This window comes from Sturnira hondurensis, unplaced genomic scaffold (genome assembly GCF_014824575.4).
Source record: "Sturnira hondurensis isolate 20B ecotype Veracruz unplaced genomic scaffold, ASM1482457v3 Scaffold0008480, whole genome shotgun sequence".
In the NCBI taxonomy this organism is placed as follows: Eukaryota; Metazoa; Chordata; class Mammalia; order Chiroptera; family Phyllostomidae; genus Sturnira; species Sturnira hondurensis.
In genome coordinates, this window is record NW_028081111.1 from 885,964 (window position 1) to 901,831 (window position 15,868).

Consider the following 15,868-nt stretch of genomic DNA (forward strand, 5'->3'; position numbering starts at 1 on the left):
AACGTGTTGTTCAACTTCCTGTTGTTGGTGTTTGTGGTGAGAATTTGTGGGCTGTGAGTCTGAGGAAGGACATGGTGTGTGAGTTTGCTAGGACTGCCATAGCCAAATACCACAGAATGCATGCTTAACAGCAAATACTTTCTCATAGTTTTGGGGACTAGAAGTCCCAGAGGAAGGTGTTGGCAGGTTGGGTTTCTCTTGAGGCTGTCTTCCTTGGCTTACAGATGGTCACCTTCTTGTTGCCTCATCACAGGGTTGTGCCTTTCTGCTTGTGTGTCCAGGTATCTCTTCCGCTTCTTATTAAGGACATCAATCATATTAGGTTAACAATAGCTTCATTTTAACTGAATCACCTCTTTAGAGATCCTTTCTCTAAATACTGTTACATTCTGAAGTACTGGGATTGGGACCTCATTGAATTTGGGAGACACAGTTCAGACTGTAACAGATGGAATATACACAACTGCATGATGCAATAAAGTGCTGTAAGTTGTGGAAGGAACCCCGAAGGAAAAGTGTTTAAGGTACCCTGAAAGAATCTGGGAATTCTAGGAGGGGGCTTGAACAGCCAGCCTGTCCAAGGGGGTAGGATTTCACCCCACGAAGAGCAGGGAGCAGAGAGAGTTTGAAGGAGCTCTGAGTCCCCGCAGGTGAAGAAGGGAAGGTGGTGAAGAGGGAAGGGCTTTCCAGAGGGAAGGATTGGAGTTGCTACGGTGGAGCTCAGTCAGTGGTGGCTGGGGCAGGGATGAGAAAGGGGGAAGGGGAGCAGCCTCCTGCTCACAGCACTGCAGTGAGGACCTGGAGCGCTGTCTGATAGCTTCCTGTCTTTGTAAAATGTTACAGAAAATAAAGTCAAAGAATAATTCTCAGCCCTCATTCCACCCCACAAATTTATTAGTTATAACCACTGTTAACAACAGCTCTGGCCTGGCCTTCCTGCCTGCTTTTCGAGATTCTTTATTTTTTTTAAAGAAGAAATATGAGAGAAATAGGTGAGAGGAGATGGAAAAACAGGTTTTGCTCCCCGCATTCTACTTTGGACCTAGACCTTTCTCACAGTTTCCCTCATTCTTTCAGCCCTTCATCTCCCAAAGGTAAGGGAACTTCAGCCAAACAATGTTTGCATTCCCCGTTAGACAAGACCTTGCATCACCTGGTGTGCGTCAGTGATCTCATGTAAGAACTCAGGGTCTCTCTCTTTGTGTCTTCCTTTTTCCCTTCCTTTTTCAAAAAAGGGGTTTCTACCAGTTTTATTCAGTAAGTACAGTTTAGTGTTTAAGGTTTACTTTTGTCACTGTGCTTTTTATTGGTGTAATTACCTGAACAACAACTACATTCTGTGGGCGCTTAATAAAAAATGCTGGTGGACTGTTAAAAATGTTCTATGTAATTTGATTGTCTAATAGTTATGGTGTTGAGATTTGTAGCAAAGTGTTTATGCTGATTCCAGAAACTATGGTTTGGCCTGGTGGGAAGATCTTAAAAGCAGTCCCTTCTCAGACCTTTGGAGAATGGAGTGCTATTGTATTTAAGGGCTAGTTAGCATCAAATGTGTACACAGAATAATTACAAACCATTGGTAATGGTGTTACTAATCAAATTCCTATCTGTTAGAATTTTTAGGTGGCAGACTCTAAAATACAAGTTCCTACTAAGATTTACATTATGACCCTCTTGTCATGGTATTTTAGATAAGCTTTAATAAAATTTTTGCACCACATCATTAATTTTTGATAATTTTCAAGTCTATTTCATGTACCTCAAAGCTGCAGGTTTGGAGCTGAGGGATCCTGGTCGTGGGCGAGGAAGCCGAGGCCTAAAATCCCACAGGGCACTTGGTGGCTGAGCCGGGCCTGGACCCCTATCTGCCAACCCACTGCTTTCTGCCCTTTTTCTCATCTCATTTTGTATGGCTGACACGGCCTGTGGTTTGGTTCTTTCATCAGTGCTGGAACACTTGAAGGCAGAAATCTTCATTTGGGAACATAGAGCCTCAGAGCTCAACATCTGACCAATTATCTATCTCCTCCCCAAACACCCTCCTCGGTCCCGTGAGAGTCTCTTCAAGGCCACTCAGAGAGTTAGAAATTAACTAGCCCCCCCCCCATTTTTATTAACCTACTTCTCATCAACTGATACAGTGAATTGATAGCTAGCCTTATCACTTGCAACTGACCATAATTCCAGCCATTCCAGAAAATGTTCTGTTTTTCCTGTTTGGGACATCTATCTTCATCTTGAGTAAAAAATCCTAATTTCAGTGGGACATTTTGTGCTTGGGAAAACCAGCTTGTGGCCTTCAGTATTGTCTGAGCCCTCAACACTGTGCATGGGATGACAAAAGGTGGCTGAGGTCATGTCCCCGGAAGCCGTTGAATGTCAGATGGTAATTAAGCATTAGTCAGCTGCAGGTGTTGGTCCACAGAGGGGAGAAAGCCAGGGTGGAATGTTGGCCAAACCACTCAAGGAAACTGTTGTGTAGCTTTGTTCAGTGTCTGAAAGCAGCATTTTCCCACTTGAATGAAGTTTCCATCAAGTAGTTCGGTAGAAATGAAATGCAACTCACTAAGCAGCCCTGCCCCATGCTGTTCTGGTCCGGCGCTGACTGTCCCTAGTCATTCTGCACTGGCCACCCCGCGGGCCGCGGCGGCACCTGATGCCCACGCCAAAGAGAGGTGTCAGGTGCGTCAGGGAGGAGGAGCTCCACTAGCATTTGTGAGCTCAGAGGCCTCTAATGCAATCACATGGGGTTTTCTTTTTTTTTTTTTTGTCTCTTCAAATAAAAGATGATTACATTTACATTGTCTACAGATCAGGGGTCTGGTCGACTCTCTTGGTGTATTTTCCGTATGTAAGGCTAAGGTATGATGTATACCTGATGATACCTACAAGTCTAGGTTGTGTTCAGGACTAAGCCAGTCAGGTAGTGTTATTCAGTAATTACATTTTGCTGCATTAACTAAAATCTAAGAGAAAATAGTACCTTTGGGAATTAAGGCGGTGTGTGTATTCATGGGCTTGTTTTTCTGTCACAGCACAACACAGCCACCACCTGATTTAAGAGGCTGAAGCCAGCCTCCCAGCGTAGCAGGTTCCAGTCAGATGGCAGTGGCGACTGATCTTGGCCTGAGTCTCAAGACTAAAGTCACCATTATTGGTGATCTTTCTTAGAGAAAGGGCACAGCTGGACTTTGAAATCAAACAAGCATAGGTTCAAATTCTGGCTGTGGGACATCTGGTAGTTTGGTTCCCAAGCTGAGCAATATGTTTTATCTTCCAAGTATGGCTGTGACGAAGGATGCGGCTGTAGTGAAGGTGGAACACCAGTGCAGTGTCCTCTCCCACTGGGCCACGTCTGTGGGGAAGACAGGTGGGATCGCCTGAGCTCTCTGAAAGTGAGGCTTTTGGTGATTCAAGTCACCTGGGCAGATCTGCCAACTCTAAGCAGATAGAGCAGGTTACCCAGCAATATCACGGCCAAAAGGCCCACAGCTTTGTGCCATCAACAGAATGGGGCACTTACCCTCTTTAATTAGCCCTTAATGGCTCCACTGGAGTAAAGCGTAGTAGTGGTGGATGTCAGCCCTGGTCTCTGTGGCAGACAAAGGCTGGAAGGATACTGCCAGCACCATCCAGGTGCTGTGTCTGGTTCTATGGCAGGCATTGGGAATTTGGACCAGGACAGCTCTCCTCTTCCAAGCCTCGGGCCCAGGCCTTGGGGCCAGGCAGACCGAGGTGCCTGGAGCTGCCCTCAGGGTTGGAGTTGGTGCTGCACCTCAACATTCGCAGAAGATGAGGGAAAGCCCCAGCTGTGGCTCAGGGGTTTTAAAACACAGTTAAGAAAAAGGAAATCTCGGTGTTACAGAGAATTTAGATATTTCCATGGATTTTTCGGTGGTAAAATTTTATGTTTTCAGGGATCCAAATTAATGTGGAAAAAGATAGATTTGGTATGTGTTCATTCCTCCCCCCCCAACCATCCTCTTCGGATTCCAAAAGGAGACGCACATGGTACTAGTCGAGAAATACATTTAAAGGAAACATACACCTGTGTCATGTATTCCCATTTGCCTGCAGTGGCCTGTGTAAAACATTTTTGAGTTCTTGGGTGAAAGCTGTGTATAGTCTGAGGGACCTTGTACCTGATCATGTTGGTCTCACAGTTGTTTTTTGCACAAGTCTGTGCTTTTCCAGTGGGTTTAGACCACACCTTGCACATGACCTGATTTGAAGTACTCATCCTTAACAGAGGTTTTGAAGCTGATAATCCCACATTAAATAGAGGCAATGGGCAGACTTCACTTAAACCCCAAAAGAGAAACATTTGATCACCCTGTTTTTTTTTCTATTTAGCCTAAACTTAGTGTGTTGACAGTTTGCCAGTGAAATGCTTTTCTCAAGGAAAACACTGCAACCTTCATTTTTTTACACTTGCATCCCAGGTGGCCATCAGCACCTTTCAAATGAACTTAAAGCTTGTCACTTTGGCAATCCCCCATGAGTTCAGATTCTGCTTTTTACATCCCTCTTTTCTACCTTGGCCCCCATGCCCAGTATCAAAGGACTGGGTCAGAGATCCAGTCCACTGTTCTCTCACTTTGGGCTGGTAGCTAAGTTGCTCCCACCAGGTCTGCTGTTGGGGTGGTAGATTCATTAAAGGCCTACATTCCAAACTTGACAGCCTATTAAGGAAAACCTGTAACCTCCCTGAAAAATTAACTCGTGTAAAAGTGGGTGTTAACATCTATCCTGTCAGGTATTGGGCTGGTTAAACATAGCACTTCTGAGAGCACAGTGCACGCAGAGGGACACCTACATTGGGACAGCCCAGGCAGCACTCCAACAGCCCCTAGCATTGGGCTAGGAAGATCTCATGCCTGGAAAATTCACTCTGCAATTAAAAATTTAAAAATACAACTATGTCTAAAAGAACCACTGAATATACTAATACAGAGCTGGTGTTTGTAGGCAGACTGTATTGATAAGGTGGATTTCTTAAGTAAGTGGCATATGTAAGGGCAGAAGTGAGAAATAAGACTCCTTGGTCAAGATGTCAATCCAGATACTAGAACTTCCAATTCAAATGGACCTGTCATTTTATTGTAAACCCTTAGCAGAGAGAAGGGCATAATCATCCTGGTATACCTTTAACATCTTGCTCGAATCAAGCCCTCCCATGTGTTTGAGTATAACCTTTTTCTTGCATTAACTCATTTTTTTAAAAAATGCACCCTTTAAAATAGTGCTAGAGAATACATAAAGAGGATGAAGTTTTTAATCACAATTTATGAACTCGCCTTATAACATTTTTGTGATAGTCCTACCTGAATTGTCTTTTTCTACTTGACTAAAATAGAATTAGATTTTCCTATAGAGTATTTAACGCTTGGGCCATAATCAGATAGGGTTGAATTAATCTTGTCGAGTGAACTGTCAGGACAGATCCCCTCTGGGTTTGAAATGCAATTAAAAATGTCAGTGAGCTCACTTTGGAGGTTCACAGACCTTCAGGGTTCCCTCAGAAATGTTAGGCAAGGACTGAAGTAGCTACCCAAGCGTAGGGACCCTAAGGTGAAAGCAAATTCTCCACAGTCATGAGGGAGAAGGCTGTACTCAGCTGCCAGTCTGGTCTTAACATCCTTGTAGTTGTGGGGTGTCAGTCTCAGATTTCCTGCAGGGGTGCTTTTAGCACAAGGCCATGAGTCCAGTAGGTGGCCTCACTCAATAAATAGCCAGTTTAAGGAACTTCAGCACAGGAAAGAGTCTCTAAATAATTTCTGTGCTCTTTGCAACCTGATTCCCTAATTGGGCTCCCAGACGTGCCTCCCTCTTGCCTGGTAGCCTTCCTTTTGTTTTTGGCAGGCTCTGAAGGCTGTGTGGATGGGGCATGCTGGGGTAGGAATTCTGAAGAGACTTGGGAATTTATGTAGCATCCCTAGTTTATGGTCTGCTGTCTCCACTCTCCTCATCCCTTCCATCCTCAGAGTATGTGGTTGACTTCCCGGACCAAGGCTTCAGAGCTGATTTAGGGATACAGGGTGGTGGGGTTGGGAGCATTTTTGTTTGGGCAGAGGTCAGCAGATACAAAGCAACTTTTTTCTGGGGTTTATTAAAAATATTTGTGGCAAAGAATCAGTTATTTCTCAAGCAGTTACTTAAAATCAAATAAGCAAATGTTCTAATATATGATTTTCTATTTCTTTTCAGATCTCATATGTTCCTTTTCTACAAGTGATTTCCCAGACCATAATTCTCTGTTGAGATTTGAGTTGGATTTCAGAATTTGGAGAAATCCTGAAGCTTTGTAACTGCAGAGGTGTAATCAGCTGGAAATTTTACCTCTTGAGGAGTTCTGCATTTTGCCAGTCATCTCTTGTAGGTGAATGCCAAAAGTAAGTTTTGACCTTTCTGCTTTGAAACAGATGGGAGAAGTTGCTGCTTTTACCTGAAATACTCAATTTACACAGTAGGTTTTACATTAGTAAAATGGCATTAAATGTAGCCCTGATTTGATGAGCCCCATGCTATTTTCGTTTACGAGGGACTTGATTCAAAAATTACATTCACTATTCCCGCCTTTAGGGCATGGTGGCATTGAGTAGATGGAAAGTACAGTGTGGGCACCTCCAACCTGTAAAACATCCTCATGCCCAGATCTGCAGCCCAACAGATTGTTCTTGCGTCTGTACAGGTTGGGGTCTTTGTGTGTGGCACGGGGAGTCCCAAGATAAGGAAGAACTGCCTTCAGGACACTTGGTCTAGCAAAGGTTTCATTCCAGCTTTGAAGCCGAGAAGAGGTGAACAGAGAAAGGTTTCTGACAAAAGTTTACCTCTTTGTGTGAGAAGTCTACTTGTGTGTATGAAAATAGAACAGTGTCTGTAATACAGCATGTGGCTTCTAAGGTCCAAGGGCTCTGTAATAACAGATACTAGACACAATCATATCTGTAGAACAGAAATATTTCTTAGCCCTAACAAATCGTCTGGGACATTTGATTTAAAATGTAAGAAATACTGTATGGTGGTCTGGCTAATGTGGTGTTCTGTCTCTGGCTGGTAGCAACGGGTGCTTCATGGGAAGGCACGATTTGGCCTCCAGATCACTGTCGCACAACTATAGGGATAACACTCAAATACTAGCTTTCCCTCAGAACCTCGTTTTGCTTTTGTCATTCACAAGTTGTTTTAAACTATTCTAGATGCTATAACTTTAGACTATAAAAATCTTATGGTATGAGTTCTATAAATCTATTAGTTTAGTATGAATTAGAATTTTACTAAAAATTTTATAAATGGGTTTGTTTCTCCTTGACCACTTCTTTTTGGGTGGCGAAGGTGAGGAGCTAATTCTGAATGTCAGTTCCATTTCCCTTTGATATGTGCCAATTGGAACAGCACAGAATTAATATGTCATATTTCATGAAGATAGGATTAATTGTCTGAATGTCTTTGCTTTATTATCCTTGATGATATCTTTTGGAGAAAATGTCACATTGTCCTATATATTTAGGGTGTTGCTCACTGCGATGTCCAAATCTAGGCCCTGGTGTGGAATGGAGAGCTTGGCCCTCCTATTGTGCAGGCTGATTCCAAGGCCTCCTCCTCCTCCCTCCCATGTAGCTTAAGCTGCTTTGATACTGGCCTCCTAGGACATTGTTGGCTCTCACTAGCCTCACGTCCCCCGGCCCCACCGCAGCGTGATGGGGAACACCTGGCTTTCCCTTTCGACTTTATGTGAGACAGGCAGCACTGGGGTGTTTCCTGTCCAGTCCCAGGAGATTTCCATTATGTTAAAAAAAAATTCCTGTTACCTATGTGGACTCAGTTTTTTTAATAGTCATGGCAGTGAAACCTTTTAAGACTCAGTCATTTATAAATGCAGTCACATATTTTTTATAGCAATATAAGCTAGAAATTAGTGTAAATCCTCAAATCTGTTCATCAGAATTCATTAATAACTCATCAGTAACAGACTCTGACACTGCTTCCTTAGAAAGTTCTCGATCATCATTGACATTAACTGACTTTGAGTTGTGGTCAGGGTCCTCTTTTAGAAAAGTAGTGAGGCAGGGGAAGCGACACACCCCCTCATGGCAGCATTCTGGGCACAACACCCAGCCACAGTCTGTTCTGCTCTGCAGACAAAAAGTGATTCCTGGATGTGATTCGGTGGAGAGCCATGTGTACGCAAATTGTCGTGAAAATAGACTTACAGACGTACTTATTCCTCTATAATTTCAAAGAAATACTATTTTACAAGTGCTGAGATCCACACCAAAACCCTGATTTACTTGTTAAAAATTACTGTTGTGCTTCAGAAAAATGTTCAGTGGGAAATCACTGGGTATGTCCTTTCATATAATAAATATTTATCATGAGCATCAGCTGGATTTTAAGCTGCTTTCTTTCAGTGGCTATGAAAGACTTTTATCTTGTAGTGCTATGTTTTAACAGCTACAATAATAGATAAAATACAGTTTTAGGCATCATTTGTCATGGCCTTGTGGGATGGGGCAGGACCCCAACAGCTTTGGTCCTGTGCTAGCTGCTGTGATTGCTGTTCTTATCATGAGCCTCTGATGCCCGAGGCAGGGTGAACTGACCCTCAGAAAGGAGTCTGCAAAAGCCAAAGTATGCTGTGTTAATAAGTGAATGTTAAAGAATGAGGGGATGTATGGGCAGAGGCCTAATGGGTCCTTCCATGGCATAGGCAGGCTGGTGGATTAGCTGGGTAACAGGCCCTAAAGTCTCCAAGTCACTTAAGCAATAATTGGTTGGGGACCAGGCATGTGTCGTCTGGTCAGCGGTCTTTGAAGTACCTGTAGGAAAAGTAATATATAATTTGGTTAGCATTATCATTTGTCACGTCTTGGAAGGAGTGAAAACCACACTAGCCTGGTAAAGTGATGGGATGTCAGCCCCGGGTGCATTTCCCAGTTATTGGGTATACCAGGTTTGTGCTATCCCAGCTAGACCTACCATGGGTCCAGGCTGAGGCAAGCAGTGTGAGTGGGTGCACAAGTGTCCAAGCTGTGTCTTAGAGGGGCCTGAATGGGGTCTCCGAGCCTCTGTTTTCCTCCCCAACACTCTCATCTCCAGGAGCCTCCCACTTTGAGGTTTAGGAGCTAAGTCTTCTTGAACCCCTGGGCCTGACCCTTCCCCACTGTGGGGAGTAGAGACCATGGGAAGACCATAGTGGCAAAACTCTTCCTTTTCCACTGGAATTGTTAACAGATGTATGATCTGCACTTAGTTCTTCGCATGTATAATTGAAAATGGACTGGTTCACTGTTATTGGAGGCTGGCTAGCATTTACTGAGGAGAAAGAATGGAAAGAGCGTTGTGTGCCATGCTGAAAACTTGTAATACTTTGAAAAACTTTTAGAGACATTTTCAGGAGAGATGTCTAAGGAGCAGGAGAATGTTGGTGTTGTGAGGGAGGTCAGATGGTGGCTTAGGTGACAAGACTCGTGCTGAGTAGGGCAAAGGAGACCTGGATTTCACAAACAGTTGCTGATATGAATATCCAGAGTGGAAATGTTGGCAGTGAGGCTGTACACATCATTTTCTTTTGTTTAAGCTTTGCTTATATTTAATTGACAATAAAACTGTAAGATATTTAAAATGTGCATTGTGGTGACTTCATATGCATATATATGGTGAGAAAATTCCCACCATCTGGTTAACTAACGTATCTGTCACGTTTGTACATTTGTCCTGTTTGTGAGAACATGAAGTTCTATTCTCTTAACAAATTTTAATGGTATGATCCAGGGTTAACAACTGTAGTCACCATGCTACACATTGGATTCTCAGACCTTACTCATCTATAACTGAAAGTCTGTCCTTTTATTGACCTCTCCTCATTTTCCCCACACTCCAGCCCTGGGATACACTTCACTACTCTGGTTCTATAAGTTTGACTTTTTTTTAGATTTTACATATAAGTGACATCATGCAGTATTTGTCGTTCCCTGTCTCACTTACTTTTCATTGCATAGTGCCCTCATGGTCCATCTATGTTGTAGAAAATGGCAGATGCCCTTTTTCCTCATGGCTGAGTTATATTCCATTGTGTGGGTGCACACATATCACATCTGCACTCAATGAATGTGGAAGTGAGATACCTCTTCGAGATCCTGTTTTTATTTCCTTTGGGTATATAACCAGGAGTGATGTTGCTGGATCCATATGGTAGTCCTATTTCTCATTTTTAAAGGAGCCTCTGTACTGTTTTCTATAATGACTGCACTAGTTTATATTCCCACTAACAGTGAACAACGGTTCTCTTTCTCCACATCCTCACCAACACTTACCTGTTGTCTTTTTTTTTCTTTGTTTTATAGTTGTTCCAGTTATTTCCCCTTTGGAACCCTCCACTCAGCCCACCCCACACTTCCATAGTCAGTTCCCACCCCTCTGTCCAGGTCCATGGGTCCTTCACAGATAGGTCCTTGACTAAATCCCTTCACCTTCTTTCAAACAGTCCCCACTTCCCCTCTTATCCTCCTCAGTCTGTTCTGTGATTCTGTGCCTCTGGTTCTACTTTGCTCATTAGTTTATTTTGTTCCTTAGATTCCTATTGTAAGTGAGATCATATGGTAATTGTCTTTCACTGACTGGCTTATTTCACAGCATGATAGTCTCCAGTTCCATCCGCGCTGACACAAAAAGTAAGAATTCCTTCTTCCTGCTGCATAAACGTACCACACTTTTTTGATCTATTCATTTACTGATGGGCACTTAGGCTGTTTCTAACTCTTGACTATTATACATAGCACTGCTGTGAACATAGGGGTATATAAGTTCTTTTGAATTGTTTTTGGATTCTTAGGGTATAATCCCAGCAGTGGAATCACTGGGTTGTGGGGGCAACTTTGTCAGCAAGTGTCCCCGTCTGCCACGGTTGAAAATGAAACTACCAAGACATGATCTGCTTGGGGAGGAGAAGTGATCAATCTCTCAGAGAAGAAAGACCAAGAACCTCTTCTTCAATGACTTTTATTGGGTTGTAATACACAGGAATACAGGTAAAGTTCATCAATCAATGTCCGGTGGCAAGGATCAAACAGTAGATAACATTTCAAAGAAATCTGAGGACTTAGTCTGAGTCAGTGTCTGTCAGGTAAGGGGGTTGCAGAAACTATGGGAGACATACTCATTTCCTGCTCGGACCCTTATCATATGGATGAAAGCACTCTTAGCAAAGCAGGCTTCACAGGACTTTAGGACTCTTTCTTTATGCCCCAGTCACCCCAGAACCTGCTCTAGCTGGCAAAGAGCTGCACCACCTTCCCCATCATAGATTTTTAGGCTTAAGTGGATTAGAGTCAGGAAGCGCTTCTCCAAGATGGAAATGGGAACTCAGGCTATGTCAGAATACCCGGGGGGAGAGGATCCATCACTCCCTCTTGGCTGCAGCCCCCCAAGTCCTTCCATGATGGCCTCCCAAGCGATCGTGTCTGGCTTAGGTTGCCCCCACTCTTAGGGGTCGTACCTGTCTCTAGACTAACCGACCAAGTATTGGGGGCAGGGGGAAGAAGCAGAAGCAGCACTTGCTGCCAGAGACAAGCTTTGTCTCCTTAGTGGTTCACAGTCTGGAGGTCGCTCACTCACCCCCCTTAGCCGTGGGGGGCGGTTACAACCCCTGAAACCAGGCAGAGTGGTTCCCAACACTGGGTCAAAAAGCAGTTCCATTTTTAATTCTTTGAAGAAATTCTATACAATAAGTGAACCACAATATAGCGAGGGACAACTGTATACTTCACTGGTGAGTACCCATATAGAATTTTATATGTTGTTAAAATTACATAGGTTTAAGAGTGTAGAAAGTGTTTAAGAGCATATGAAGTGTTTATAAGAGTGTGGGAAAGGTTAGTAAGAGAGTGAGAGAGGTTTATAGGAGTGTGGGAAGGGTTTATAAAGCCTTAAAATATATGTAAATAATAAAATAAATAGAACGCCTCAAATTCTTAGATTTTCACCTATCTTGGGGGTCTCTGGAACGTAACTCCCGTGATAGGGGAGGCATCACTGTGCTGTTTTGCACAGTGGCTGCACCAGTCTGCATTCCCATCAACATGGTAGTAGGGTTCCCTTTTCTGCACACCCTTGCCAGCACTTGTTTGTTGATTTATTAGTGATAGCCATTTTGGCAGGGGTGAAGTACTATTTCATTGTGGTTTTAATTTGTGCCTCTGATGGCTGGTGATGTTGAGCATTTTTTCATATGCCTCTGGACCCTCTGTCTGTCCTTCTTGAAGAAGTGTCTATTCAGATCCTTTGCCCATTTTTTAATTGAATTTTTTTGTCTTCCTGATGTTAGGTTGTATGAGTTTTTTATATATTTTGTAGATTAAACCCTTGTCTGAGGTATCATTGGCAAATCTGTTCTATCCAGTCAGTTCCCTCTTCATTTTTATGATAGTTTCATTCGACATGCAGAATCTTTTTGATGGAGTCCCATTGGTTTATTTTTTCCTTTATTTCCCTTGCCTTATGAGATATATCAGCAAAAATGTTGATATGTGGGATGTCTCAAATTTTATTGCCTATGTTTTCAACTAGGATTTTTATGGTATCATGAGTTATTTATGTCTTTTATCCATTTTGAGTTTATTCTGGAGTATGGTGTGAATTGGTGGTCTAGTTTCATTTTTTCACGTGTACCAGTCCAGTTCTCCCAGCACCATTTATTGAAGAGGCTATTTTTACTCCATTGTACTCTCATGCCCCCTTTGTTGGATATTAATTCGCCATAGAGACATGCATTTATTTCTAGGCTCTCTGCTCTGTTCCATTGATCTATGTGTCTTCTATTATGCCAGTACCAGACTGTTTTGATTATAAAGATTGCTGAGGCTATTGGGGACTTTGTGGGTTCTGTATAAATTTTTGTAGTATTTCTTCCAGATCTGTGAAATATGGTATTGGTCTCTTAATAAGAATTGTGTTGAGTATAGATTGCTTTGGGTAGTATGGACATTTTGATGATGTAGTTCTTCCAATCCTTGAACATGGTTTATGTTTCCATTTATTTGTGTCTTCCTTGATTTCTTTCTTCAGTGTTGTGTAGTTTTCTGAGTATGGGTCTTTTTACCTCCTTGATTAAATTTACTCCTATGTAGTTTTTTTTGTTGTTGCTATGGTAAATGGCATTTTTTACTTAGTTTCTCTTTCTGATAATTCATTGTTGGTTTACAAAAATGCCATCAATTTCTGAATATTGGCTTTGTATCACACCACTTTGCTGAATTCACTTATTAGGTTTTACAGGTTTTTGGTGGAGTCTCTGGTTTTCTATGTACATTATCATGTCATCTACAGAAATGACAGTTTTACTTCCTCCTTGACAATTTGGATGCCTTTTATTTCTTTTTCTTGTCTGATTGCTGTGGCTAGAACTTCCAGTACTGTGTTGAATAAGAGGGGTGAGAGTGGACACCTATGTCTTGCCCTGACCTTAGGGGGAAAGCTTTTAGTTTTTGCCTGTTGAGTATGATGCTGGCAGTGGATTTGTCATGTATGGCATTTACTATGTTGAGGAAAGGTCCCTCTATTTCCACTTTGCTGAGTGTTTTTATCACAAATGGGTACTGGATTTTATCAAATGTTTTTCAGCATCTATTGATGTGATCATGTGGTCTTTGTCCTTCATTGTCTTTTTAATGACAACCATTCTAACAGGCCTGAGGTGATAATCTCATTGTGGTTTTGATTTGCATTTCCCTAATGATTAGTCACATTGAGCACCTCTTCAGGTACCTTTTGGTCATTTATATGTCATCTTTGGGGAAACATCAATTCAGATCCTCCGGATTGTTTGTATTTTTGCCAGGTCATGTGAGGTTTTTTTATATTTTGGATATATACATAATTTGCAAATATTGGGTTAAATCTTAAAAAGTTCATTTAGTTTTTTTCATATGATGGCTCTAGTAGTGCTTAGTTGTTTTTAACTTCATTCAAAATAATTATGTTAGATTGTATTGTGACAGCTGTCATATGAATATTCATTTAAAAAACTTATCAAATTGGTGAATTTTGTGCAGTCATTTTAATATTGAAGATGGAAGAAAATATGCAACACATTCAGGGTGTTATGCTTTATTACTTCAAGAAAGATAAAAATGCAACTGAAATGCAAAAAAAGATTTGTACAGTCTATGGAGAAGGTGCTGTGACTGATCAAATATGACAAAAGTGATCTGCGAAGTTTCTTGGGACTGTTGACATTTTGGCCGAATAATCCTTTGCTGTGGGGCTGTCTGCATTGGAAGATGTTTAGCAGCACCCCTGGCCCACAAGAAGCCAGTAGTGGGAGACATAGCCAACATACTCAAAATGCCCAAATCAATAAAGTTATTGGTAAAAGTCAAAAACGTTTCTTTTGTTTTACAGAAAAAGCTAAATGGACTTTTGGGCCAGTCCATTGTTTTCTCTCATTCTGCAGGTTGCCTTTTCATTTTGTTGATAGTTTTTTTGTGTGTTGTTTGTGTTTGTGTTTTGCTGTGTGGAAGCTTTTTAGATTCATGTCCCATTTGTATATTTTCGCTTTTGTTGCCTTTCCTTTTGGTGTCATATCCATAAAATCATCACTAAGACCTATATCAAAGGAGCTTAATCTCTGTTTTCTTCCAGGAATTTTGTGGCTTTAGGTCTTACATTCAGGCCTTTAATCCGTTTGTCTGTTACACTTCCCACAGCACCTTTGTGCAAAGCAAAGCATCATGACGTTGCAGATGGGCATTTCTTTATTGTAGTCAGTGAACTCATCATTTTCTTTAAGATTTTACATATTTATTTTTAGACAGAGGGGAAGAGAGGGAGAAAGAGAGGGTGAGAAACATTAGCGTGTGGTTACTTCTCACATGCCCCTCACTGGGGAACCTGGCCCACGACCCAGGCATGTGCCCTGACTGGGAAGCAAACCATCGACCCTTGGTTCACAGAACAGCGCTCAACCCACTGAGCCACACCTGCCAGACCAGCATTTTCTAATAGTTGGGGTGATGGTCAGAGTTCAGCCAAATGTGCTTCTTTTCTCCCTTAGCTAACATGCCAGTGTGCATTAAACTGGGTGGTTTCCTAGAAACCTGGAGAAACAGATTAAAAATAGAAAAAGCAAATTTCTGATCCCCCAACCCCTTCCACACACCTTTTTTACCCTGACAGATTGTAGAAGCCAAATTCATAACATTCTGATCATTTCTCCACTATTCCGAATTTTACCTTAAAGTTTACAAAGGAATTTTCATAAATAATCTTTAGAACTAAGTGTTGTGGTCCTCCTTCCCACTTTCATAAAAGAAGGAAATGAGCCAGGAGAGGTTACTTGCTACTTTACAGGCTTGACATCAGGCAGCGACCCAGGACTCAGGCTGCACTCTGGTTGCAGGTGTACTGACCCAGCAGTGCTCAGCAGTCCCCAGCAGTCCCTGGAGCAGGTGTGTCAATGATGTAGGTGAGATAGAACAACACTAAGAAACAGGCCTTCAATGAGAGCGTTGCAGCAATTCCAAAACTACATTGGAGCAGTAAAACATTGGCCATATTTTCCTGGTGGTTATATCCCAAGCCTCTTCAGTGTGTGCCTGGAACAGATGTGTCTAGAGAAAATGTTGAGTATGTATGTGGGAACTGGGTGGGGTTTTTTTTGTAATATTTTATTTATTCACTTATTTGAGAGAGGGGATGGGAAGGAGAAAGAGTGGAGAGAAACATCAATGTGTGGTTGCCCCTCATGTGTCCCCTACTGAGGACCCAGCCTGCAACCCAGGCATGTGCCCTGACTGGGAATCGAACCAGCAACCCTTTGCTTCACAGGCCAGTGCTCAATCCACTGAGCTACACCAGCCAGGGCTCACTT

At 42.3% G+C, this 15,868-nt stretch overlaps 1 protein-coding gene across 3 annotated transcripts in view; it reads left to right on the forward strand.

Moving 5' to 3' along the window:
• Positions 1–15,868, forward strand: part of NCK2 (NCK adaptor protein 2) — a 146,563-nt gene that overhangs the window by 66,148 nt on the left and 64,547 nt on the right. For all 3 annotated transcript variants that reach the window (XM_037054982.1, XM_037054983.1, XM_037054984.1), the window contains exon 2: positions 6,208–6,392. The gene's annotated coding sequence lies outside the window, so the exon portion shown is untranslated. The remainder of the gene's footprint in view (positions 1–6,207; positions 6,393–15,868) is intronic.